An 8,624-nucleotide genomic window follows, 5' to 3' on the forward strand; every position below is an offset into this window, starting at 1 on the left:
GCTCACCTACATTAAACTTTTCATTCTCACTTTGGTCCATCTGCATCCTTTGCAATATATCTAAGTCTATTTAATAACTCCCCACCAGCAAAATCACTTTTAAATTACACAAAGATGGATGAAACTGCATGAAGAGAATGAATAACATCCCGTAAATCTACTAATTAAGTGAGGAATAATCTAATAATCATCTGTTTTAATGCACAGGGTAATTTGATTAGCTGTGCTGATAATATACAATTTTGTTCTATAAATGTCATACCTTTCAAAAGTTCACATCACAGCGGTCTCTTCTGCTGCATCTCTACGGCGCTGATAGTATGAGCGCTAACTTCCGGGAACTATTGAGCGGCTCCACGATCCGCCATTGCTGTAAAAAACTGGTCCATTGGAGTGAACGGAGTTGTCACAACTCTCTCTCTCTACAGCTCTGCCTAAACCTACCCGTCTCCACCCATCTCCACCCCTAAACCTACCAATCTCCACCCCCTAGATCTGGATCCAACCACGCCCCCTGGATCTTTTGTTCTGCAGTGAAGGGCGACTGGAGAATTTCGGCACCCCGGGTTGCCAGTTGGCGGGAAACAGCGTATTTCATTTCAGTCATGGAAGCTGGTAAACGAAAGGGGTCAGAGCGGGAAATAGAACTTTATGCCCATCCTTAAAAGCCTCGACATCCATCCAAAAAATTTTATGATCAACAACGGTATAATAAAAGCAGAATAAATATTGGAGATGCGTTTGAGAGATGAGACAGCTTAAAATAGACAAAGGTTTAAAAACGAATGCGGAGTTGGCTAATTTTCTCCTTGACAGGTAGTAACTAGCTAAAGTTGGTTAACTGATGTATCCTGGCTACTAGTAAGAATATTTTCATTTAATTCGACATTCAGACAGTACTCGCGTTTACACTGTGTTTCGTGATACCTGGTTGGTAAGACAGCGTTTATTCGAGACAGTGTGGCCGACTAGTGCGGAAGTGCAGACGAGTCATGGCTGTTTATCATATCGGTAACAACCGTGACAGAAAAATACGAAAACTACGAAATACAAATACGAAATTTTATTTAATTTAACAAATGCAAATGTGTCTGAATTAGTTGATGTGGTGAAATTATGCTAATGTACATTGCTAGGTAGACACTTCCGTTATATTCTTTTTTTTTAGCTACGAGGGTCCACGCACCTCAACCCCGTGTAAAAATCTCAAGCATTATTTGATGGCTCCTGCACTGTCTAATATTGACTGAGCACTTTCAGACCGGTTAGTATCTGATTCAATATTCGTTTTCAAACCACACTGTGATGTGTATAATAAGAATCATGGGCGTCGCTAGGCCATTTTTAGGGGGGCTATAGCTATGACTAATCAGCCCCCCTAAAATTTAGCGATTAGCTCCATAAACTGTACACGAACTCGTGATCGCCTCAGTCCCCTTTAAATTTCATATGAAAACGGCGGCAGACTTCGATCGGCTCCTCCCCCTCTTTCAGCTCGTTCTTTTTCAATCCGCAGACCGCGGCGGCGCAGAGCGAGAAACAGAGGACAACTTGGACAAGGTGTGTGTTTACTGTTTAACGATAGATTGTTATAATATCTGCATATGTGCAGTTCTGTTCTTTGTCATAAATACAGTTTACAAAATATAAATTGGTTCCCCATCTACTGCAGCCTAAGTTTTCGCTGCGTTCACCCCTCATCACATCACAGCTGTTTACTCCAGTGAAAATGAAGCACATATGAACGCATACTTTATAATTATACTTTATAAAACGATCATGTTGCCATTTTCATTTGAAAATATAACTTTCAATGTAATACATTTTCGAAGCCACCATACGTACGCTTACTAAAACACTCAAGGACAGTTCAACACCATTGCATTGTTTCCTGCCTATGGCTCCAACACCTACTTATTCTCTTCGGCGTCACAAGACATTTGTTGTACCCAGGAGTAAAACCAAACGTCATGAATTCTCCTTTATTCCCCGTGCTCTAAATTTGTTGTATGGATAACTTACAGGTCCTGTGTCAAACTTTAAATAAAACTAAACTAAACTATTACAGCATACGTTGCCACACAACAAAATGTAATGTCTGTAAATAATATTAAAGTAAACTATCTTTGTCTCTATAGAGAAGAGTTGCAACGCTTAGAAGGCATTGAAGAATTGGAGAGCACCATGGCTGCCTCTGAAGCTCTAGAGAACAAGTAAGTGTGGTCTCAGTAAACAGCACCTTTATGTTCTCTGAAGTAATTTCACTACAATGTTAAGCTAGTTACTCTGCAGCCAGATAGCTTACATAAGAGACATTAAAGGAATAATTCACCCAAAAATGAAAATTTGCAGAAAATGTACTTACCGTCAGTCCATCGAGTTTGTTATTCATCAGAACAGATTGAAATTTTGAATTTGCTCACCAATGGTATCCTGCAGCAAACAGGTTAACTGATACAAACATCACAATAATCCACAAGTAGGCCTAATCCACAGGACTCCAGTCCATCAGTTAATGTCTCATGAAGCAAAAAGCTGCGCGTTTGATATAATTAAATCCAAAATCCATCATAAAGCTTCCTCCAGTGAAAAAGTCCATGTTCTGTTGTCCTCTTGCATCAAAATCATATTTGTTTAGAACTGTTTTGGACTGTTTTAATATGACTGTTTTATAGTAAGAGAATCCTTAACAAACATTATAACACAAATGTAAATTAAAAAATTAAAATAAACAACATATTTAAACAAATCTCATAATATGCATAATTATTTTAATTGTGACCTAAGAAAGCCCTCAAATGTCTTTGTTTTTCTTAGTAGGCTATGTGATTCAACAATAGCGATGACTGAATAAGTGGCCCTGCTGCTATAATATCCTGCATGAACAGATTTAACACTATTTGATAAAATCACTGTTTTGTGTGTTTATATTTGAGATTTACTTTCTGAAAGTCAAATATCTTAAGGCTTCACTGGGCTGGGATTTGATCTGATGTAACATTTATGAATTCCAAAATCCTTAAGAGATAAATACGGACTAAAATGTGACAGTTGCTGAAATGATTGTGTCGGGGTGGCATTTTGAGGGGAATTTGGACTCCCTCTCTAAATACAACTCTCAACAAAAATGGCTTTGTATTAATTATAGGTTTTCAGTAATTTATTAATGTACTGCAAGTTTTGTGAATGCTTTTCTTCATAGGATTTAGCTGGTAAAAACAGGTGTTTTTCTCAATAGAGAAAAGAGAATCAGTCACACGTTTTAAATTCAAGAAATTAAAGAAGGGAATCAATCACACAGATGTTATAAATGCAGATCTGATAAGCAGTATGTGGTCCTAATTAGAAATGTAGATAAATCGGAGGTAACAGTGTAATTTGGCTGTGAGTGGAGACTCCTGACTGATCAGTGAGACACAAGCTGTTAAACAGCTGTCAGTCACAGCATGTTCTGTTCTCATTTAGTGAGTTTGTTGTGTCTTGCAGTTCACTATCGGATCACTAGGGGAGCTGTTTCATTAATTACTGAGTTGATTTTTGATTCTAAACCTGAAAATAAACAGATTTTCTGAACAATTTGGAACATAAATGTAAGAAATATTTAAAATCCTGCACTATTTATAGGGCACTAATGAAATAAACACATATATGACTTTAATAATGAAACTTTTCTGCTCCGGGTGTGTGTTCACGGTGTGTGTGTGTGTGTGTTCTCTGCTGTGTGTGTGCACTTTGGATGGGTTAAATGCAGAGCACTAATTCTGAGTATGGGTAACCATACTTGGCCACATGTCACGTCACTTTGTGCAGATGATCAGATGTTCTTGCTTCCATTGAAGCACAAGATGCAGTTTGGATCATCTCAAATCACGTTGGAGAACATGATCAAGGTTTGACACAAACATAAGGTGCTCATCCAGCTCAAATGCTGCTGCCATTAAAGTAAAACACATTCTGAAATTCCTTTTGATGTTTTTTTTTTTTTTGCACACAAATTGATAATAGCCTACTGTTATAGGCTACTGATAATATCATTTGTAATGAAAAAAGTATCGCATTTGAAAAAAAAGGCAAAACATGCATTTTCATTAGTGGTTTAAAAATGTTGGACCCCACTCTATATTCAAGTTAAGTTGTTACACTAGTGCCTGTCTGATGCCTGTTGAATGAGTGGAAATGAAATGAAACCGAGCAGCAAATTGAAACCTTTAAGGGCTGATTGAACACTGATCCGTGGGCAGATCTCATATTTTTATGTAATAATTAGAGTTTACATTGAAATGAAGAAAGCAGGTCTTGCATCAGCAACGGGAGCAGAATCATATTAATTGCCCGGCCTTTCTGTGCGTGTCTAATGAAGTCTACAGAGTCTCCCCAAGGACGGCAGAGGGAATGAAACATAAGTGCAGCTCCTTAACAGGTGAAGCTTGCGTATTTGTGCGTGCGTGTGTGTGTGTGTGTGTGTGTGAGAGAGAGATGGAGCTGTCTGCTGTTTGTCCTGCAGGAGGGAATAAATCAGAGCAGCCTGGCGATGAAACTTTAATGAAGAAACAGAAACAGACTCACTCACTCAGTCCAGCCTTATCATAGCTATCTTTCCTTCAGCCTAATTTAATCACTTCTTCCGACCATCCTTGTTTTTTTCTATCTTTCTTCGGACATGAGTAAAAGATGTTAAAATGACTACCATAGTACAAAAAATAGATGTTGTTTTTCAGTATATTACGTAATATACTGAAACAAAACATCTATTTTTTTGAGTGCTGTAGGACCATTATAGCCTAGGCTGAATATTCAGCATGTTTTGAAAGGTGGTTTCTTGTTCCAGGCCAGTCATTAAAGTGCCCTCTGGAACCTTTTGTTTTTAGTTATTTATTTTTTTGAATATTATTTTGTCAGAATATGATACTGTTAAATGACGGAGATGGCTTTTGCCAGGTACGGCATCTATTGGCACAATCAGAGGCGGACAAAGTACTCAACTCCATTACTTGAGTGAAAGTACAGATACTGCTGGTCAAATATTACTCCATTACAAGTAAAAGTTGTAAAGACAGATATTTACTTAAGTAAAAGTACAGAAGTACTTGCTTTTAAAAGTACTTAAGTACCAAAAGTAAATTTCCTTTTTTATGTCAATGCACTGTTTTATTGTTGTACGTAATACTTGCAATACTTCTGAAGCAACTTACAATACATTACACCTACTGAATACACTGACTAGCTTGTAGTATCTTTCCCTACAAGAGTGATTACTGATAAACTGTCTGAAAAAGAAAGAAAGTCACGTTATAGAGAAGAAAAAAATCACCCACTAAATTTCAAAGTTGCTACATAGTAACGACTTTCTACTTCGAGGATCTTGATAGAAATGTAGTGGAGTGAAAAGTACAATATTTGTCTTTCAAATGTAGTGAAGTTAAAGTCATAAGTTCCCAGAAAAAATAATACTCAAGTAAAGTACAGATACTCAAAAAGTATACTTAAGTACAATACTCAAGTAAATGTACTTAGTTATTGTCCGCCTCTGGGCACAATTGCCTAGAGCCATCTCTTGTTGGTGGGCGGCGATTTAACAAGCCAATTTCCGTAGGTGTGTCGTTCAAATTGTGCCTCGTGCTCCAGTGCTATTTTACTAAGAAATCATTGTCTGGCGAGGAACGCATCCTAGAAACCTTTTCCCTGACAATATTTTTGAAATCAAGTCATGTGTCCGTATTTTGTGTCAACTGTTAAAATCAGAACTTGCCCTATTCGCGAGTGAATCACTCATTTGAGTTGGTTTTTCTTAATGAATGGTCAAATACGTCGGTTCGTGATTTAGACTCAATAATTTCACAGACAGGGCTTAGCTTAAGCCAGGACTAGGCCTTAGTTAAATTAAGGTGTTTAAGCAGCTTTTATAAAAATGCCTTAGAAGAAAATGTTACAGGTGTGCATCTTGAGACAGAGCAATGACATTGACATATTTTAAGATATTTCAGAGCAAGATATTTTCAGTTGAGACAGCTCAAACATTTTAGTCTGTGACTAGCCTTAAGCCTTGTCTGTGAAACCGGAGGAATGATTCATGATACAACTCACTCACAAACTGAGTAAAAACGAGTAGTGAGTACTGAGTAGTGACTTGGAGCAGTTACAGTAAACGGCATGCCAACAGTAAAATATACTTTTAAAAACAGAGAACGAGACGAACGAGGGATTAAGTAGATGCTTCCCTACGATTAACTGAAATAAAACCAAAAAATGCATCGCATCTTTTAAGATGCACCTGCAGGTGAGGCTTGTGAACGACTCCAGGTAAACAAAATTTTTTAACAAATAGCATCGAAATATTAAGAGTGCACGAAATAATGTAAAAGGACCAAAAGGTATGGTCTTAACCGTGTTTTTTAGACTCCTGTGGTACCATGTAAATACCATACATCCAACCACACTTTGGTTGACTTTGGGCACGCGTTGCTAATGGAATAATATGTATAGAATATTTGGGTCTTTATTTTTATTAATAGTCGAGGGTCTGAATTTTTATTGTTTGTGAAAGTTCGGTTTTTATTGATTTAACTAGGGCATTAATTACACTTATTGATAGTCAACATTTACTCCTGAAGTGTTGGAATAATTTTTACTTGGCTTGCTAGAACTCTCTTGGATTACAGTTTTATTAAAGGATTTATGCAATATTGATGCGTATGTTTTGGTTCAACCTTCGTGTCTGGGGTACACTTATGATGCCGTCTAGGTAGGCAGCTCATTAAGTTTTGGAACAGACCTACCTTATTCCATAAGCCACAGGACTCACTGGATAACGAGTTGTCTGACAGCTCACCACTGGAATACTACATTCCAAATACCAAATTTTAAACCAGACATCTAAAGATTCAATGCATAACCATACTAGTGAAATATTAATGCAGACGCCTGAGTAGAATGAAGCAGAACTGAGCAAGTCGGTCCAAGACGATATGCCATGGCTTGTATTGTCTGTCCAGAAAGCATAGCTTTGGTTTCCTGCTTCATTTGAAGTTCTGAAGCAGATAAATATCTTCATATCAGTGTCTCACATGCTTAATCATAAAGGAGACAGCTCTTCCATGACCTGCTCTGCTTGTAATAACCCGCTCTCTATCAGAGATGTCCATCACACTGCGTTCGTGTGTTGCTCAACATGAACTGAAAGCCATTGTGTGTGTGAATAACTAGGTTTGTATGGATATGTGCACGTGTTTCAGTGCATGCAGCAGGTATTTAATAGCATTATATGTGACTGATAACTCAACCTTATTATGACCCTCTGTTCAGCTTTTGTTGCTTGGCAGCAAAAGATCCTCTGGGATCTATTGAAGTAAACCATAATAGAGCAGGGACGCGCATGGTGGGGACTTTCCATTTACTTCTGTTGTTTTAATATCGAGCTAATTATATTTTCTATCTCCTAACCCTCACACAAACCTTTCTGCATTTTTATATTTTCATTAAGATGCTATTTACTACGTTTATTAAGCTGTTTTCCTTGTGGGCAATGTTGGCTGCTCCCCACAATATAGGTAATTTCAGGTTTTACTATCCTTGTGGGAATATTTGGTCCCCAGAAATGAACACTTTAGGCCTATTCTCAAATGAAGGGGTGCCAGAAGACAGAAGGACAGAGAGAAAAAGAGAGAGGGGTTAATAGGTTGTATTGATCTTTGCATCTTGGGGACAGGCTTGCTTTAGTGTGTGTATTACTGATGGGAATTCAATTGGAAAAGATATTTACCATCTTACTCTTTTACTTTTTTGATTCATATGGTAGTCAAACTGTGCTATCTTGCTCTTTGTCTTCTTGTATGTCTGTTTTAATGAACTGTGTAGTGGAGACTGGGCCTAGCTGTCACAATTTTTTACTTTAAAGTTTGTTTTTGAAAGTAAGTTTCTGTGTAGACTATACATTATTTAATATTTCATTCACGGTTTCTCAGAAAAAGATATAGTTTATTGGACACTCATGCACTACCTTACAAAATGTTGGGGTCAGTAATATTTTACTGATTGTTTAGAAATAAAATAATCCTTTTATTCAAGTGATAGACATTTATGATGTCACAAAGATTTCTGTTTCAAATAAATGGAAAACTTTTCTTTCATCAAAGAAAACAATTGTGAAAAACATCATGGTGTCCACAAAAATATTACGCAGCACAAATATTTTTAAGATTGATAATGATAATAATAAGAAATGTTCAGCACCAAATCAACATATTAGAATGCATTTACATTTACATTTAGTCATTTTGCAAACGCTTTTTTTCCAAAGCGACTTACAATTGGGGAGTAGATAAAGCGATTCTTCTTAAAGAGGCAAACAGACACAGGAAGTGCTCGTAATACCAAGTTTCAGGCATTGTTCAAATAAGTAGGCTACAAGCTAGAAAGGGAAGGAATAAATAAAGAGAAAGACGAAGTGTTTTTTTTTTTTTAAATTTAGGATGAAGTCAAGTAGTGTTGAAAGAGATGAGTTTTCAGCTGTCGCTTGAAAATTGTCAGGGATTCAGCATTCCAGATAGGGGTGGGAAGATCATTCCAGCAGCCAGGAATGGTGAACGAGAATGTTCTGGAAAGTGATTTTGAGCCTCTCTGTGATG

General features: G+C 37.2%; 1 long non-coding RNA gene across 1 annotated transcript in view; it reads left to right on the forward strand.

Moving 5' to 3' along the window:
- Positions 1 to 1,522: 1,522 nt before the first annotated feature.
- LOC107721429 (uncharacterized) overlaps positions 1,523 to 8,624 on the forward strand; it is a 20,559-nt gene continuing 13,457 nt past the window's right edge. The window contains exons 1-2 of the long non-coding RNA XR_001637710.1: positions 1,523 to 1,560; positions 2,139 to 2,213. This is a non-coding gene — a long non-coding RNA (uncharacterized LOC107721429). The remainder of the gene's footprint in view (positions 1,561 to 2,138; positions 2,214 to 8,624) is intronic.

This window comes from Sinocyclocheilus rhinocerous, unplaced genomic scaffold, assembly GCF_001515625.1.
Source record: "Sinocyclocheilus rhinocerous isolate Xijiao unplaced genomic scaffold, SAMN03320098_v1.1 scaffold432, whole genome shotgun sequence".
Taxonomy (NCBI): Eukaryota; Metazoa; Chordata; class Actinopteri; order Cypriniformes; family Cyprinidae; genus Sinocyclocheilus; species Sinocyclocheilus rhinocerous.